Here is an 18781-nt window from a genome sequence, read left to right as displayed (position 1 = left end):
CAGTGCTGTGGGAGCCATGAGCGCTCTCTCTGAGAGCACTCGCGGGTCTTTTCTTCAGGCAAGTGAGGCTGGGGCTTGGTGGGTGCGCAGCTGGTGTTTCAGCTGGAGCTTGTATCAGTGGAGGTTTGCCACAGATCTCCCAAAATAAAAGATCTGTAGTGGGAAACCTGTGAAAAGGATCAGAAAGGACAACTCCAGGCTTGTCAGGCCTGTGAGGTGAAAAGAGCGAGGTGATGAGGCACGGGCTGCTGCTCCCTGTGGGGCATGACAATACCCACAAGGGTACCTGAGCCCTCGGGGCTGAGATGGCATTTATGTGAGCTGGGCGGTAGCAGCAAGGCCAAGGCTTTGCAGGAAAACTTCAGTTTTGGCAATCATTGAAGAGAGAGCTGTGGCCCAGGCTGCGAGGAGGGGTTTTACTGGGACTTGGGCTCCTCCTGGGCTCACATTGACACCGCAGGGCCTAGAGCCGTCCCTTGGCAGGGAGCAGGAAGATGGAGGAAGCATCTGCATTGCCATGGCAGTGCAGGCAGCAGGATGTAGGCACAGCTGCCTTTTCTTCTGCTCCTCAGCCCACAGGGAGCCAGCACAAAGGGCTGGGGCCTGGGCAAGGCTGAGGGATGGGGCACGGGCAGCCCCTGTGCCCAGGGCCAGGATCTGCCAGCACCTGCTTTGCCTTTAGGAAACCTTGGGCTTTCATGTATGGAGAAAAAAAACACAACAGCATTTACTGAAGGATTTTTTGTTTTGTTTTGTTTTTCCCCAATTTCACAGCCCCGATTCCCATGAGGTAGGCTTGACAAGTCCCCATTTATAAGGGTGCAGAAGGCTATGTCAAAAGGAGGCCAAGAGGCCAAGTGGCCATAAGGTGAGAAGAGCCATGCCCAAACTGCTCACAGTCAGATACCCCCATCCCTGGGTGTTGAAGGATGTTTGCTTCCAGTGGCTGGGTGTAACCCTCTGTAAAGCACAAGCCAGTTGAAAAATGGGCCAGGATTTGGTACGGGCTGAGACACTGCCCAGACAAAAGTGAGCAATGTCCCCCCACCCCTGAGTTGCTCATTAATAATGTGTGTGGATGTTTTCCCTTGACAACAGCAGAGTAAAGCCTTAACTTCATCTAAATCTCATTTAATCAGCTTTCTGAGAAAGTCTTATAGACAGACCAGAAATTCTATCAAAATCCATCCATTTTTGTACAGTACTTGTTTAGAAGAAGTTATGCCTGAGAAAGCTGCCTAATGTGTGAGCATGTTTTCCTTACACATTGACTGCCTTAACATTATTCTATTAGAGATCACTCAGCTGTTGGGGATCTGTGATAATGATGATTTAGAAACCAGGCCAGCAAGGAATTCAGACAGAGTGCAGACAAATGGCCCCAAGCTGCCTCCATCCCAAATGTATTTCCATTTTTCACACTCTTTTTCTCTACAGCATAGAAGACTCTTATCACTCTGTAAGTACGTGTTTAAAGTTGCTTCAGGCCTCCAAATGCATCTGGCATTAAACCCTCTGTCATTATATAAGAAATCCTTTCAGTTATAGGAGCCTTTAAATTGCCGTGCTTCTACCAGCCCCACAGCTCCCTCGCTGGGTTTTGATCCCATCTTTATGTGTGCCTTGGGTGCTTTGGTTGCCTTCCAAGATAGCGAGGCTGACTCTCTGCTCTTTAGTAACATGGTGTCCCTGAGCACTTTGTTTTCAGGTCTTTAATGTATTATTTGCCACGGGTGCACAGATAATGCAATAGATGCCAGATTTATTATGCCTTATGGAGCATTCTATGAATTTTTTCCCCATTGCAGTCCACATGAAGAAGTTTGTTTATTCTGCAAAACTTCAAAGCATTTGATTTCAAACATTTTGCTTTTCCATTTATGGCCATGGAAAGGAGAGGTGAGACCGCAGGGTGCAGGCCGCTTGCAGTGTCAGTGAGGGGCAGCAGGCACTGCAGAGGCCAGGGGAAGCGGGGACACGCCGAGCAGCACCATGTCAGGGTGGGACATGGGGCTGAGGGGCGAGCACACTGTGGTAATGGGGTCCGGAGGCATCGGCCCTCGCACAGCGCTGCCTTGTATGGCACAGAGCAGAGATGTATCATGACCCTCTCTGAGGTGACAAGAGCAGAACTCAGTGAAGATGTGGCTGGGGGTTGCGGGAGAGGCCTCCTTCCCCCCGTCACTAGTGAATTTCCTGGGAACACACTCAGCGTGATGCTGGCTGCTGCTCCTGTCCCCAGGAGGGGGTTGTGCTGGGCCCCATGGGTGGAACATGGTCCACGTGTAACAGACGCATTTGATTGAGGTGGTAGCTACGTGTACACCAGATGTTAATTAATCCACGGTAGGAAATGCAGTTCCATCCCTGGCCTAATGATGATCTCTGCTCCTTTACCACCTCCAACATGACCGCTGGCACACGTGCTGTGGTGGCCTGTCTAGCTGACCCCTGGTGGCTCTGTGTGGCCATGGGGATGCTGCAGCCCTGCCCCAGCTGTGCACAGGGCCACATTCCCCATCTTTTGGGGAAGAGGAAGGAGGTTTTCCTGCAGTTCTTTGTTTCTGTTCTTTCTTTATAATTAAAGCCTGATAGCTATCTAGGGGAAGCTCTTGTCCTTGCTGTCATTCCTCAGAAAACCATTCTCTTTTCCACCTCTATTTGCTTTAAAAGACCTTTTATTCCCTCACCTGTTTCCCAAAGCCTCATCCTTTCCTGCTTCTCCTGCTGTGGAAGGGAAAAAAAGCCTCAAAAACAAAAACAAAAACAACAAATGAAACAAAAAAACACAGACTTACAGGAAAAGGTCAGCTATTTTTGAACTTCCTCTCCCAAACTTTATTTCTGTCTCTTTCGATACCCAGTGCGTTCTGCCACCCACCTGTGGGCATGGGTGGCTCACGGGTGCCTCACAGGGCCCAGGGGCACACTGACCTCCCTGGCTGCTCTGGGGGCCAAGGTACTGCCCCTGGAGAGGGGGAAAGAAAGGCCTGTGCAGCTCTTAGAAGCAAAGGAAGGACCTTACCTAGCTGGGGAAGATTAATGCAAGTCAGGTACGTAAGCAGTAACTCAAAGGCCTCCCCAGAGCAGAACATGCAGAAAAGCAGCCCTAGATTAAATCACCTTAATGCTTGTGCCCAGCTTCCTGGGGTCACAGGCTGATTACACAAAAAAAGGAGCAGTTACTCAATCTGACGTGGAAACGCTGTATTTCTCTGAATGTTTCCCAGTGCTTGGCTACGTGGAACTTTTTGCTGCTTTTGGCTTCGTTCTCCTTCAAAAACAGTCTTCTAGGCAGGATTATCACAACTCATGCAGGGAATGCCTCAGTCCAATTTGCTTTCTGCAGCTCTTTCACATTTGGATTCTCTGTTAATAAACAGTTGCTTCCTTTTATCTCTCTGGGGGACTAAGAGAGAGCCTGTGGGCAAAGGGGATTGAAAGCACCATCATCCCTCTGGAAAGGAAAGCCTCCTGCAAAGCTCGTGGGACACAGTGCTTGAAGGAAACTGGGCTTAGATGAGTTTGGGGATAGCATAGGGATAAAATGCAGCACAGAGGGACCAGGGACACAGGTGGCTGCCAGAAGAGGGGCTGGCCAGGTAGACAGGTTCTCCAAAAATACTGGAGACATCTCAAGAAGCCCCCCTTCAAGCACAGAGTGGGAAAAGTCTCTGTCAGCTGCCAGAAGTGGCTCACATAGAAGGAAGAAAGTGGATCTAAAAAGCAAACTACAAATGAGGAATGAAGAGCTGTACCTTCCTCCTCCTTTACTATTCAGGAAGAACATTAGGATTGAAAAACAGCTTATTTTTTTGTGAAACAAATTGCAAATAACTGGAGGGCTTGAAGTATCTGATCTATTTATAATAAAACCAGTGGGAGGTTTAATTTGCTTATTTTCCTAACACTTAATAAAATATCTGGCAAACAGAAGTGAGAAAACCACTTATGTTAAAAATTTTGCATTCCCACTTCTTCAACGAGCCTTTAACTGCAGGCTCTGCTCATCAAGGGGGATTGGAAATTTGAGGAGTTGAAAAATAAACACTTAAACAAAAATGCTGTGAACAAATCTTTTAGGCCTATTTCCTGTCATCAGAAAGCTATCCCCCCAGTTCTTCCAAGAAAATTTAATGTCACTTTAACAAAGATTCAAAGAAAAAGGAAAGAGGGAAAGAAAGAGAGATGGTTGTTGTAAAAGTGCACATCCCCTTCACTTCAGCCTAGAAGCTGACATGGTGCAAGTGGAGCTGTTCACAGGGGAAAGCACTGAAATGTGCTTTCAGGCTGTGGGACCAGCTGTGTTGATGCAGGTTAAATTGGGAAGCCAAAGTGACAGGTATAGGGCACTGGCCTGGGAGCAGCACCCTGCTCAAATGGTTTCACAGCAGCTAGGCACCAAGCATTATATAGCTCTACACTCGTGGTGCTTTTCACAGGGAGAGGTAATGTCTCCTGGACATTGAACGCTTTGCTTCACGCGTGTGTGCTGCCATGCAGACACACAGCTTTGTTATGACCCATACCTGAGAACAAAAATTTTCGAGGGTGGGCAGAACATCCTGGTGAAGAGGTGATGGGAGGCAGGGTTTTCTTAGTCATTTGTTGTTCGTGTGCTGTGCTCCCCAAGGGTGGTATTTTCTGTTGGTCTTCCTTCAGCCAGTGTTTCCCACACTGCCCAGTATTTTTGTAATGCAAATGAGCTCCTTCTCAACGTCTTCCTTGAGCTGCAGGATACTTGGAAAGCTCAGAGAAATGTTAATATCCTGAGGGCAGGAAATTTTCAAAGCCCCTATGTAAGTAGCCTATGATCAAATTCTGGCAAGCTGTTTGGCTATGTCCTGGTTTCTCTCATTCACCTGACATTTACCCACACTTTCTATTGGTGTTGCAGCAGGCTGAGAGAGGCATCTGGTCTGTGTCAGCTTTTATCTGCTTTTTTGTTTCCTCCTACTGTGCCTCATTACGAATGCTCACTAATTCAATTCAGATTTGAAAGGAAATATATGAGAAATTAACTGGCAAGACATCAGCAGCTGCAAGAACTCTAGGGGAAAAGAAATCCATGAGCTAATGGAGTCAGTGGCAACGCAAAAGCTAGACACCACTACAAATTACTTCAGCACATGTGAACCTGAAAACAGAAAGGGGGTCAAAGAAACTGGAAAAGAGTTGGGAGGAAAGCATCTGATTGTCAAGCATCGTTTTTCTGGCAACCTCTCGAGGCTGCTGGTAGATTCAGAGCAGAGCGAGGGACCTTGAGGGGCAGGTACCAGCAGGGAGGCAGGCCTGCGATGCTCAGGTCATCATCCACGCATCCCCTCATCCAGCTGAGCATGAGGAGAAATACAAGATGATGGATTTGAAGGAACACCTGTGAGTTATTGAGGACAAGAAGGGGTGCTGGCTCTGAACAGGGAGTGTGTTCTACAAGAGACCTGGAGGAGGTGTTGGTGACGGGAGGAGAGGTGTTTCTGCTGTGTCAGAGGGGGTTATCTCAGTGCCCAGGGCTGGTGCCACAAACAAAGCCTTGCACTCAGCTGGGTGTGATTGCTGCTGCTCCACAGGCGGCTCACAGACACCCACAGCAACCCCACGGGCACCTCTCTAGCTCACCCTTGCCCCAGAGCATCGCTGTCTGGTCCCTGCTGTGCTTTATTCAGCTGTGGAGCAGAGGCTGCTCTCCAGGCATTCCCTGGGGGAGCTGGAGCTCCCTAGGGCCACTTGCCCACATCACACCACAGGGATGGAGCTGCAAGGATCTTGCCATGGCCATCCTCACTTGGCTCCTGCAGGACGGTCAGGGCCAAGTAATTACACACCCCGAGCTACAGATATAGAGGCAGTGCTGCGCCTAACTGCTCGTTTGGGTTCCTGATGTCAGGATTCAGACCGCAGCAGCTTCCTCAGGAAGGTCTGTGGGGCAGCTGCGATGTCTCCCAGTTTGTAATGGTCCACCCTGGCTCTGAGGCACTGGGGGCATTGCCCACATTGTAGCACAGCTGGGTATTCCCACTGTCTTTCTTTTTCCTTTCTTTTTTTTTTTTTAATTTTTATTTTATTTATATATTTTTTTTGGGGGGGGGGGGAGCAGGGGGAAAGAGGTAGCAGTGACACAAATATTCCTTAGCACTGGGGACCCACATCTTTTTTTTTTTTTTTTTAAGAATAGCCATCTCTGATGTTAATGCTAGGGCAGCTTCCTCAGCGAGCTGCAATTACACAGCCCTGGCACCTGTGGCTGGCAGTCAGTGCCCTAAACCTAACCAGCTGCCTGGCACCAGGCTGGGAATGGAAGGTGTCCCTCCCATGGGGACGGGCTGAGGGCATCCCACAGGGGCTGCTGGGGGGACTCCAGGCACAGCCTGAGTGACAAGGGCCAGCACAGGGAGCCTGTCGCCCTATCAGGCTGCTCAAGGTTACAGCTCCTGTGCTCGACCCAGCAGCTCTGCATAAAACAGCGAGAGTGTTTCAGCTGGGAGAAATGTTATTTTCACTCAGGTTTGCAGCTGGCCAAAATGGAAAAAATAGGTACCCAGAGGGTGATGGCTAATGGCAGATGGGTGTGCTGCCCAGGACAGCCATACAGAACTGGCAGTATCAGGGAGAGTGACTCTTTAAACCATTTGGCTGAAAAGCAGCCCTACATCAGCAGTTCTTACAGTAGCTCTTCACTGTGCTGTTATTGTGGATTGTTCTTTTTATCTTGCTGATTGTAAAAGCAAGAGCAAAGTTTTTCTTGATTTTTTTTTTCCCTTGGAAGAAAAAAAGATGGACCAGTGCTCTGCAGGCACTGTGGAGATAAGCACATGTCCTTGACCACAAAATGAAATCTTGTGTTTCCTTTCAGGTCCTGTTTCCTGCAGCGCTTGCCTGGCTCAGTCACTGAGTCTGGGTGCTGAGCGCTGGTGCCGCATTCTGAGCTTGCCAGGAGGAGAGGGCTGGGCACAGAGGGATTGCTTTCCTGGTCAGCTCTTCCAGACTGAGGCAGAACCTGAAAATTGCCACAGTGTGAGGACTGCAGCTCCTGGAAGCCAGCTGGCTGCTAGACAGGGTGCAAAGCCACCAGCATTGCCCCAAAAGGCGTAACTGCACTGTGAATGTAGTCCAGGAGATGTTTAGCCCTATACTGCCATGTTGGCCCTAGCCCTCACCCCATGCACTGGATTTGCTGGTGGTGCAGCGCAGGGTGCCCAGGAACCCCTTGGGCAGTCAGCAGGGAAGCAAGGATCATCAGGGCTGACCTGGCTAAGGGACCAGGCTGCTGTGGGAAGGAGTAAAACAGGGTTGGTGACAGGAGCAAGAGCAAGTTTTTGTTATCTCAGTGAGATGGTCCATTTACAAGTGTGGTTTGCTTTATGGATGTCAGTTGTGTTTGTTTGTTTGTTTTACCTTTGCCCTGTTGTTCTTGGACCTTGCCTCTGGGAACTACTTTGTTTGGATCTACTGAGATGTCCAGCTGGAGCAGGCACAGAAGACTCCTGATCTCCCATAGTGAAATTTTCCAGTATACTAAAAAATTAATTTACTCCTTCTTGCAGAAAGTGACCAAGCAGAAATGTACTCTTCTGCAAGAGGGAAGGAGAGGCTAATAGGAATCACCTGTAAATCCCAGGGAATCAGGTCTAGTGTGGGGTGGTTATTTTCAGGTTCGCTGCTGCAAATCTTTAGTAGACAAATCCTAGGGAAAAGCCTAGGACAGCTAGCTCTGTGCAGTTATTTACATCTGTAAGAAGGGTCAAATGCCTTTAATGTGATTGAAGAACAGAAGCTAGACCTGTTTTACAGTGATTGGGGGCTATCCAGAGAGAGACTTGGGCTCTAAGCATCACTGAGAGGATTCATATAACACAGCAGGAGCAGGGGAGATATGTACAGGACTCATTAAAGAATAGAAAAAATAAATAAATAATAAAAACAGGCTCCTTGGCATGTCACTTGAAAAACAAGTAAGTAGAATTAAAAAAATGAAACAGAAATGCAAATATTTCCAGTTTTCCAGTTCTTTAAAAGTGATGATGGTTCAGGTAGGTGATGAGCCACTACTTTCTCTAAGAAGCAGGCAAAATACTAAATCAAAGAAAAAGGAGAACCTATGTACATATGTATGCACTTTGAAAGCCTCCTGCTGAATTATAGATGCCTTTGATTCATAAAATATAGAGCCTGTCAGTGGTTCCTATCGAAGTTTGAACATACTATTTCACTTGTTCACAGCACAGACTGTATGTGCTATCACATTAAAACCAGAGAGAAGTAAGAAAGACACCAAAATATCCTGTAGGTTAAAAAAAAAAAAAAGCTGACAGACCAAATAATTATTAATGGGAAGCTCAGCATGCATAGGGGTGTGGAGCAGGCTCCTCTAGAGTCAGCTCTTACCGTGCAGTCATCAAGAGATGAACTGCAAGAAGTAAGGTTCTTTCTTTCTTTATAAATGCGGGGAGATTTAAGAATGTGAAGGCTCATCCATAATACGCAGCAGCTGCCCCGGTGGAGTTTGCGCATGCTGGAGTACAGATGCTGTGGGGGGATGCTGCTCTGCTGTGGAAGAAACGCCTTGCAAGGCTCTCCCATGGTCTATAATGAGAGGACTGGAAATGCTTGAAGGTATCATGGGGTGAGGAGCAGTGACCCCGAGGAAGGTGTGTCAGGACCAACAGAACACCCAGCAGGCATCGCCCAAACTGCAGGAAGGGTGCACCAGGAGGGGCTGTCACAGGCGTGTGAGCACAGCCGTGTGTCCCCCCCTAACCCCACCCCCAAGGCAGCTCCTGGCCCCAGTGAGCTGAGGGGCCAGGGAACTGTGGGCAAGGCTGCCCCACAGACTGCGGGCAGCAAGGAACAACTGCTGGCAGGAACTGTGCAGTGAACCTCAGGTCACGATTGTTGTCTGTCATTCAGGGCGCTGGAGACAGGGTGTACGGGACAGGAGGGTGGTACTGCATCTGCTGGCGCAGCCTGAGGAGCACAGAGGTCTGCCCAGGAAGGAAGAGCCATGAGCAGCTCTGGGGAGGTGGAGGAGGAAGCAGCTCTGACGGAAACAGTGACCTGGATTCTCAGATCACTGAATCGCAGGAAGACTTGGAGTCCGAGTGAGCAGACTGCAAATAAAGTGGAAACCCAGATTAGAGCCTGCTGGGAAGCTGGAAGTCCTTCACCCAGCAGCAAAGCCTTCTGCAAAGAGAATAAGGATGGCACTGCCCAAGAAAACAGTTATCTTAGGTCAAGCTGAGGCTTTCCAATGCACTTGGAAAGGAATCTGGTTGAGCCAGCAAAAAGCCTGTCAGCTGGACAGTGCACAGAAACATATCCAGGAGGCAAACCTCAGCATGTGGGCAGGGCAGGCAGGGACAGCTATACTGCCCTGGAGAGACTGGGGAGATAACAAACGTCCCCTAGCTCTGCAGACACTCCTACGCTACTAGGGCTGTGCAGTACATGCCAACTGTGCTATTCAGTACCTGTATGTCATTATTATATATAATCGTATCCTATGGGCATCTCTTATTGACTTCCATTGACTACTGCTAAAAGAAAGGAGTGTGAGGTGAGGTCATTAATAGAGGGAGATATATGAATATATAGCGGCAACAAGTGGGAAACTGAATGGAGCTCCAACAACACAGAACATAGCTTTAGCAGCACAGAACACTTTCTCCTCTGGCTGCCTCTGTTACCAATAAGGGAAATGGAAAAACATTTTTCCAGAACATGAGCATGAATCCTTGAAGTATCAACGACAAGTGCTGGGATGCAAGGTCATGGTGAAGCCTTGCCTGCTGGCACTGAATGGGGGCTCACTGCTGCGCTGCGGCTGGCCTTGAACAACTGCAGGGGCTCACCCTGCTCTGGGGCTTCCCCTGCGCTGAACCAGAGGCCTCAAATCCAGCCCATGCCCCAGGCCACCACAGGCCACCATCACTGGCCCAGCTGGCTCTGTGCACACCCGCGCTGGGGAAACGTTTTTCTCTTTGTGTGCCAGGGGCGACTCACATCCCTCAACTCAGCAAATGTGTGGTGTTTGGGCTGGGTTGTGAACCTCAGTCCTGAGTTTCGATGGGAGACTGCCTGAGAATTTGACCAAGCTGTTGAAGGCTCAGGTGCCTGCGTAAATACCTTCCCACACACACCAAGTGGATCGCTGTGCAGCCTCACCAGGATAATTCATGTGGAGCCCTGCCTCAGAGAACTCGGAGAACAGTTGTAGCTTGAGCAGAGTTTACTTTACAAGTCTAATCACCTTTAAAGTATCTTTGCAGTAAGAGACAAAGTAAGTATTTCTCCTCTGCAATTTTTACTTATTGCAGTACAGCAAGGGCCTCATGAAGCAAGGAATGCTTTCCCTGGGCTTGAATAAGGCATTAATTCTAGCATGGTTTGTGGAAGATGCCAGTCTAGAGCTGCAATCATGAGATACATTTCAACAAAAACCACAAAGGCCACTATCTGGGAGAGCAAAGAAGAGAACACCGGTAAGTTATTTCTAACCAGGGCTCCCACCCCGCGTGGCAGGTCCTGAGCCCTCCTGAGCCAGGTTGCTCCCTCTGCCTGTGGCCAGCCCCAGATGCTGAATTACCATGGTGCTGTGGTGGGGTTATTTGAAAACTTGGTTTTCTTCTTCCTTCATGGGACTGTTAAAGCCAGAGGGTGAGCAGAACAAGCCCAAGAATGCTGAACATAGCACGCTCAAAAATAAAGGAGCAAAGCTGTGAGACAGCGGCTTCCTCCTGCAGCCTGGGGACAGCCTGATGGGGAGGTGATGGAAGGAGGGTGGAGAGGTGTGGGGCCAGGTCCCCAGGGAAGGGGGGTGGGCTCGCTGCCCCTTGGGGCTGCAGGGGTGGGCTCGCTCCTTCCCCACTTCCTGCAAGGGAAGGTGGGATCCTGGGCAGGGATGTAAGGGGGCAAAGAGCATGTTAGCAGGCGTCTTCCAAAGGCAGACTTCATTTGCTTTGAAGAATTGTTCTCCATTTTCTGTTAAGGCATATGGCTAACAGGGATATTGGCTGCATTGTGTCCAGGATCCATGTGGATGTTATTTTTCCTGATGCCACTAAGCATTCAAAGCAGCGTATAGCTCCCTGTAATGTGGGTCTGATAGGGCATCTTCAATTTGCCACTGTAGATGAGTTTCTTTGATTGCTCTGTGACTAGTGCAATTGGAAACATATTCCAAACACAATGATGGGAAGAAAGGGAGGCCTGAATTTCCCTTCAGTGCTGCCCATGTGATTATCTGTACTCATGCAGCTTTCTGTGGTTCTTTTGCATACGGTTACTCAGAGTGAAGTAAGTCTCCCTGCTTTTTTGACATAAGAGTAGCCACTCTTTCAAACCATTTTTTTTTTTTTTTTGGTGGATTTTGCTGTACTTTTGGTCTCTTCTAGCTGAGCTGAATGGAAAGACCCTCTGCTCTCACTCCTCCTGTTCTCTCCAAGCCCAAAAGGAGGAGGTGAGGCTCAGGCCACCCCCTGTGTGAAGGCAAATGAAATGGGGGAGGAGAGCACCCTCCCTAACTTGTGTCTCCCACAGCCCTGGCACCAGCACCCTGCCTTGTCCTTCCCCTCCCCAGGCCCAGCAGCCCAGCCCATCAGTCTGAGGCACTGCGCTGCTCGACCAGACCTAGGAACTGCACATGGGAAGAGCAAGTACAAAAAGAATGCAACATGGCTGAGTTGAAGGGATCTTCAGCTTCCCCCACACCAGTTTCTCGAGTTGGGGCTTCATCCCAGACCATTACATGCTTAACCAGGCATAGTGCAGATCGGCTCTTCCTTCCTGTTCATGCAGGCCTGGGCAAAGAGGCTGCACGTTGTTCAGAAGAATAAACAGCAACCAGCATCATGGGCAGCTCATTTCTACCGTCATCACTGATCTCGATCTGTCAACTGCTTTTGCTGCTTCTTATTTCTTGGCAAAGACAGTCAAGCCAAAGGTCCTTTGGGAGATGCAAAGACAATAGAAGGAAGCATTTGCCTGATGTCTGATGTTACCGCAAAGAGCTGGCCAGCGGACATGAAAATATTGAATTTATGATGGAAAAATTCATGGGAAAAATGCAGGGATAAGACCTGCATTTCTAAGGACCTATCTGCTTCCTGATGCATGCTCCAGGTCTGACTGGAATTGGCCTTTATTGGCAAAGCTCCCACCTCTAAAGCTGCATGGCTTTGGGCTCAGGTAGGGCAGGGTATTCATTGCAGCAGCCCCCCAACTCATTCTCTGTTTTGTACTCCAGTGTGTCATTCAGATTTCTGAGAAGTGGACATTCTGAAGTGGAGTGCAATTTAAACCCAAGGCACTGTCTGTCACATCCTTCCTGGGGCTCTTCCTTCAGTGCATTTTGGCTCTTGCTCCAGAAGCACCCTTGTTCAGACACAAGTGGTGACTGCTCCGTGCATCTGCTGCTTGTTAGTGTGTTAGATCCTTTTGTATCAAAAGAGATCCTGTGAAATGAAAGGAAATGAAACCCATTTATAAAAGAACTGGAAAATGTGGATTCTCTGGGGCTAGGAACAAGGTTGTGGGACTGTCTCACACGCTGGGGGATTCATTTCTGTTTCAGTAAACAAGCTCTAAGTGGGAAATGCTGCCTGGAGGAGCCAGCTCCTCCTTCAAGAAGTAATGCCCTGAGACTCAGCATGTGTGAAGGTCACACCTCTGGGAAATACAGTTAGGGAGCACCGTCAGTACAGGAAACCTACCAAATGTTGCATGCCCAGCTGGTGAGAGTTGGAAATCCAAACTTTTTTCAGTGGATTTACTGTAGATTTAGTAAGGTTTTGTTGGTGTTTATATATATTCAGGTTCACTGATTTGAGTTCCAAGCAAAGGAGTTTGCAACGGAAGCAAATGCAGATCAGGACTAGGTATCTGGGTACCAGCAGAGCTCACTTCACACCAACCCTAAGCGTAGGGTTATGACATTTTGAAGTGTGGGTACCTATCTCGCACTTTCTATTGCACTAACTTTATTTTTTAATTTTTATTTATTTATTTATTTATTTTTGTAGATGAGCACATACAGGAAAGGTCTGTGTGGCTGTTTTTGAAGAGGAAGGAAGAAAATCTTGTTGGTAGCACGAGGACAAAGGTGGCAACACACTAGAAAGGGTGTGCAACAAGAATTTAAAAATGGGTTCAACAACAGATATTCAAACGTGAAGAAGAAATTCAGCAGTAAGTGCAGGTAAGACAACCTGTTCTGTATAGGGAAAATCTATGGGAAAATGGGAGTTGAGAGTAACAGCACAGAAATAGACATTTATATATTTCCCAGAGATTTGGAAATAAAAGAAAGACATTTGGTTTAGCAAAAAAAATAGGAATATAGAGTTTTCAGTCCCTTCCAGGCCAGCATCACCACAAAATGTCATTTGGAAACTGGACAGATACCAAAAGTTCTCAAATACTAGGAATTGGGAAAGAGATGGTCATAAAGCTTATTTCAAACGTATTTGGGATACTGTTCAGTGGGCAGTGAGAATAGAGAGCTGGAAACCTGGAGCCCAAATCTATGGGTAACACAGCAGCACAGTGTACAAAAAGCACCTAAAACAACACTGTGAGCAGGCTTAAAAAAGACTTAGTAATTGACCTATCATGGGGTCCCAAAGTGTCGCTACAAAATAATGAAGTGCTATCTCACTTCTGCTGACTTGAGAACACACATGCAAACTTCTCCAGGCTGTGTTAACAAGCACACGTAGACCTGGGACTACAGCAACACATAACGCAGCTAAGCTAGCAGTCAAATGGGGGCTCAAGGAATGGCAGGAAGACTCCTGGGCACAATAGGTTATGCGATTTTCTTATTGTAACAAAATTGGGAAGCACAGGAAAACTGCTAGTGTTTTGCTGAGTTCTCAGATCTAAGCCTGCTAAATTAATGTTTTAAGTAAAATAACAAGATTTTATAATGTTTCTAACTAGTCATTTGACAGCTTTCTGCAGATGGCCTGAAGTATGTATGAAAATATAACACAAATGGAAAATTCCTTGTCTAATTTTACAGCATCCTTAAGTGCTCTCTCTCACGTGCACATGTGCACACATTCTGTCCTGCAGAAACAGTCTAAAAGTAGTGATCCCATGACCACTGGTGGTGTGAGGTGGTGATGTTTCCCAGTAAGGAAACAGAGTGGAAATGCAAGCGATGTACAAGGGGACCAGTGAAGGCTGTGTTAGCAGTACTCAGCTTATCTGGGAGAGGTTAGAGGCTGGCTGAGATGCAAGATGCACAGACACCCATCGGGAGCAGGGGCCAGCAGGGCTGTGGGTGCTAGCTGTAGCCCTTGAGGTGGAGAGGAGTCTCCAGAAAGTGCCCGGGACAATGTCTGGGTCCTTCGCATGGGAGGAAGGAGAGGGCAGAGACTCCCAGGTGGAGAGGGCACAGAGGGAGGGAAGGAGAAAGAGTGTGCCTGGGGTGGCCGGGAGGGAGCTGGGGGACCTGGTCCGAGGGGCTGTGTGCAGGGGGAGAAGTTGGCAGAGCAGAGAAACCATTCAGAGAGACGTGAGGGAATCGTAACATGCCTTTCTTGGAGAGCTTGGTGAAGGAGCCTGGAGGGAGGTGAGGATTCAGAGGAGAGGATGGAATAAGGCTGGAGGTATGAGCTATTAGGAGGTGAGAAGAGAGGCAGTTTTGGGGGGCAGCTGCATAGACGAGAGCAAGTGAGAGATGCTGCTGACAGCGTGAGGGCGCAGGAGGACAGCCTGGCTCACTGAGGGGGCTGATGGCCGTGCCCCTCACAGGGGTGGCACCGGGGCACAGATGTGTGAGCAGCGGAGGGGTGAAGGGGCAGCAAAGGGCACCGCGGTGCAAGTAGGATTTGTGCGGCTGAGGGCTGCAGCACAGAGGGGGCTGGCACTCAGAAGGGGCCACGGGCTTTGGGCAGAAGCGGCCTTCTGGCGGCGCTTTCCCCCCGCCTCGGTTCCCGTCTCCCGTGGCCGCCCTGCAGCGCTGCTGGCAGCCGGCCGGCAGCAGGGGGAGCTCGGCGAGAGCCGCTGCAGGCCGCGGCGCTCCTCCGGGCCGCGCTGCTACGCCGGGCCGCGGCGGGGCAGCAGCCGGGCAGCCCTGCGGCGGCAGAAATGGAGGGGTATTGAAATAATCGACGGGAAAAGCCCCGGCAGTCCGTCTCCCGAGGGTTAAGACCGTCAGGGTGCAAGCGTCACACAGGCCAGGCTGCGCTGCCTTCCCCCCTTCTTCTTTTTTCTTCCTCAAGGAGAATGCTGCATGCTGAGTGAGCGCTGTTCTCCAGTCAGATTAATCTCAGAAAGTTCCGGTGACATTTTGGGAAACTAGGGCCGTGAATTCACACCAAAATCAAAGCCATGCAGTGCCCGTGCCCTGTGGCTGTGTAAATGCACCCACGCTGGAAGACAGTGAGTCCTGCCACATGCGGAACGGCAGCAACACCAGTCAGCCCGTCACAGCTCCTGCAAGGCCAGCGCGTGGCGATGACTCCCTAGCCACAGAGAGCCGAGCAGGAAAATAAATACTTTGGTCTTTACATCGCCTGTTTCCCGTGGTCCTGGGCACAGCACACGAGCCCTCATGATTCATCCCACAGTCTCTGGGCGACCCAAGGGAAAACCGCCTGCTAATTTCAGTTCCTGCTGTCGGAAAGCATAATTGCTATGACAAAGCAAAATGTTGTTTTGCATTAAGGCACAATCAGACCTACCTGCTCCCGCTACCTTTTTATGTTTGGCGATAAAATAAACTGGAGGTGTTTGCAGGTATATGTGTAGTTGTTTTCTGGTGGCTACACTGTGTTGGCAGTGAATCTAGTGCCATGCAGTACATAACAACACGGTCAGTGCTTTCTCCAATTAACTTATGTTCTGAAGGCAAACGCAGAGAAGATTTGGTGAGGCAGTAACCCGCTTGCCTGTCACAGCACATACGTGCAGTACTCCTCTCTCAGATGTATGTTTTTGAATGAGGAGATGAAGCAGGTTGTAAATGAGTGTGCTAGCTGGCATGGAGGCTGTGGATGGAAATCACAGGAGTACCTGGGATGTGTAAGGTGCATCGTGTTGGAGAAGAGTGAATAGTGTGATGCTGAATTGACAGTGGGTATCTACCTGGAGAAGCTTTAGGGACTTCAAGTACTTTGGTTTCATTGTATTTGAAAAAGTATTGTGAAGAAGATTTCAGAGCTGTAATTATATCTGTTGTTGCTATGTTTTCCCTTGGGTAGAGTCTCTAGAATGGAGCAATTGATTTTGTTTGATCTATAATATGTACAAGTAGCTAGCAGGAGGTGCTGCAGTGAAAGCAAAAAGATTAATCTAGCCATTTCAGGCAAAATCAACTCCTCTTAGTGTTGTGCTGGCAAGCCTGCCTTTTGCAGGCTCCTGAGCACACACAAAGCAGCCTTGTTTCAATTGTTGAGGTGGGAAAAGAGCCCCAAGACCCTCTAGGTCCCTGCTGAAGGACCCCTGCTTTTAAATATGCTTTCTCTCCTCTCCTTCTACAGAATGACTCAAGGTTTCTTTGCCCCATGGAAACATAGAAAGACAGAGAGAAAGAAGATGCAGCATGTAAGAAATAATATACTATTCCTGTCCCCCTTTTTTCTTCTGTTTTTGCCTGGTCTTTCTCAGCTCTTTTTCTTTTTTTTTTTTTTTTTTTTTAAATGGTCCAGCTAGGTGAATCCTTAACCTCCAGCCATTTGAATGACTGAAGTCAGTCATTTGCAGACTCTGAGCACTTTGGCCCCACATATGTTCTTTCTTTTTCTTCATGCTGTTCAGAAAGCTCTTCCCAGCTGCGCACCTCATTATGCCCCTTTGGCTAGGCTATTTTAGGAAAAGTTCTTGTAAAGAAATAACAAAACCAACATGCTCTAACTATTGTAACTCTGGAGCTGGGGAAGTAAAGGCTAAGTGCTAGCACAGGTATAGCTAAGCACTCTGAAGACAACTGGCTTGCTGTTTCTTTAAAGACCGCTGTTTTCCTACATCCAGGTAGGGCACTTAGGCTTTGTGTTGTGTCATTTGTACGCAGTGCCACAGCCATTTTACAGAGAAAGCCAATTGCAATCTGAAGAGGGAAGAAAGGTTTTCAGGCATGATTTGAAGAAAGAAATAAAAGGCTGAAATATCTGGGGGGAAGCAGGGGAATAGCTCTAGCAAGGAGGGCTATGCCAGCTGAAAGCTTTCTTTGGTCTTACCCTGCCAACTCTGCCTATCCTGGGTTTTTAATTTTTATTTCCTATTCAGTCTCCATGGTCAGTGTCTAGTATTTGTGGAAACAAGGGTGAGCATGAGCAGCAGAGGTCATAGAAAGGGTTAAGTGCAAACTTAAGAAAATAGGAAGAGCTAAGTAGATTCAGCCTAATCCAGCCTGTTGGTCACAGGCTAACCCCCTCCAGTCCTCTGGTGCCCAAGAACTCTGAAAAGTTCTTGTCACCTTAGTGGAGGTACCTGGTGGCTGCTGACTCGGGAAGTGAGAGGAGCATGAAGATGCCACAATAACATGCTTATGGTTGACTCTGACACGGACTCTGTCATGGGCTGACCAAGCAATGTGCAACATTATTATTTTTTCTGCCAAGTCAAAGCCCTGCTCACGCAAGCAACAGGGCTGAAGGGCAGGTGATGGTGTTTACCTGCGGCAGAGCTTCCTGCTTTTCTGCCATGCCTCCTTTCAACTGAGATGACTGTGTGCTTTGTGGATTTATAGTCCTTTATTGATAAGCACCAGAATGAGGGAAACGGGCCATCTGGTGGTGTGTCCACTGGATGAAAAGTGAAAACACACACAGATTTTCTGCACAATCCAGAGAAGCAAGTGTAAATTGTTCCATTTTTCCTGCCTTCACTTGAAAAACTTTTCTGGACTGCAGTATGACAACACATGCTGCTTATCATGCATGCATTCACAGTTGCTCCTCTTTTTTCAAAATATGAAGGCTGTGGTAGCTGTTAAGAATGAGGCCTCATACCCCAGATCTTCATTCCATTTCAGGTAGCTGTATTGCACACTGAGTGAATGACTTTTTACTATCTCAAATGAAACAGAAGAATCGGTGAGCACATTGTGGCATTCTGGAAGTATTTAGAAGGGGAAGAAAATGCTTTTTATCTACAACAGTCATTCTCACGTTGCAGAACAGAGACTCCTCCTCTTTTCAGCACAAACTGCAGGTAAGGAGAGTGTCTTTTTCCAACCAGGAAGTTCTGAAGCAAGGAACAAGTCACACGCCGGGCACAACACACGCCTTGCAAGGCCTTTAAAGGTGGCTGGGCTTTTAACAGAGCTGTATCCTCACTTGCTGACTGTGTGCTGGGTGTTTGAAGACAAGCACAGCAGTGAAGTGTCTTCAGAAAGAGTGGTAACGTGGGTCTGGACAATTATATACAATGGGGTTATAAAGTAGAAAAAAAGAAAAAAAAAAGAGAACCTGCCTACTATGATAGGAACAAAGTTTTGCAGCACTTTTTACAGTGGAAAAATATGTTTCTCTGGTTTGCTTGGATATCCTTGGGACTGCCAGTAAAGCTGTAGTTGAAGAGGTGACTAACTTATGCCAGCCTTTCGGAAGCTCTGACGCTGCCCGGGTGGCAGGGCACACTGTGCTGCAGAGGCCTGATGCTCCTGGGCTGGCTCTCCACACAGCAGCCTCTCCGCAGCCAGCTGCAGGCACAGGCAAAGTGAGCCCTTGCCAATGTTGTTGGACTGCAGGGTAATAAAACAGCTGCCAGTGCATTGCCTAATTTTGCCTGGAAAGTCAGACTCACCGCAGCCACTGCGGGAGGGCCCGGGGCACGG

The sequence above is a fragment of the Aythya marila genome (genome assembly GCF_965140915.1).
Source record: "Aythya marila genome assembly, chromosome: 8".
Lineage (NCBI taxonomy): Eukaryota > Metazoa > Chordata > Aves > Anseriformes > Anatidae > Aythya > Aythya marila.
Note: the sequence above shows the minus strand (reverse complement) of the source record.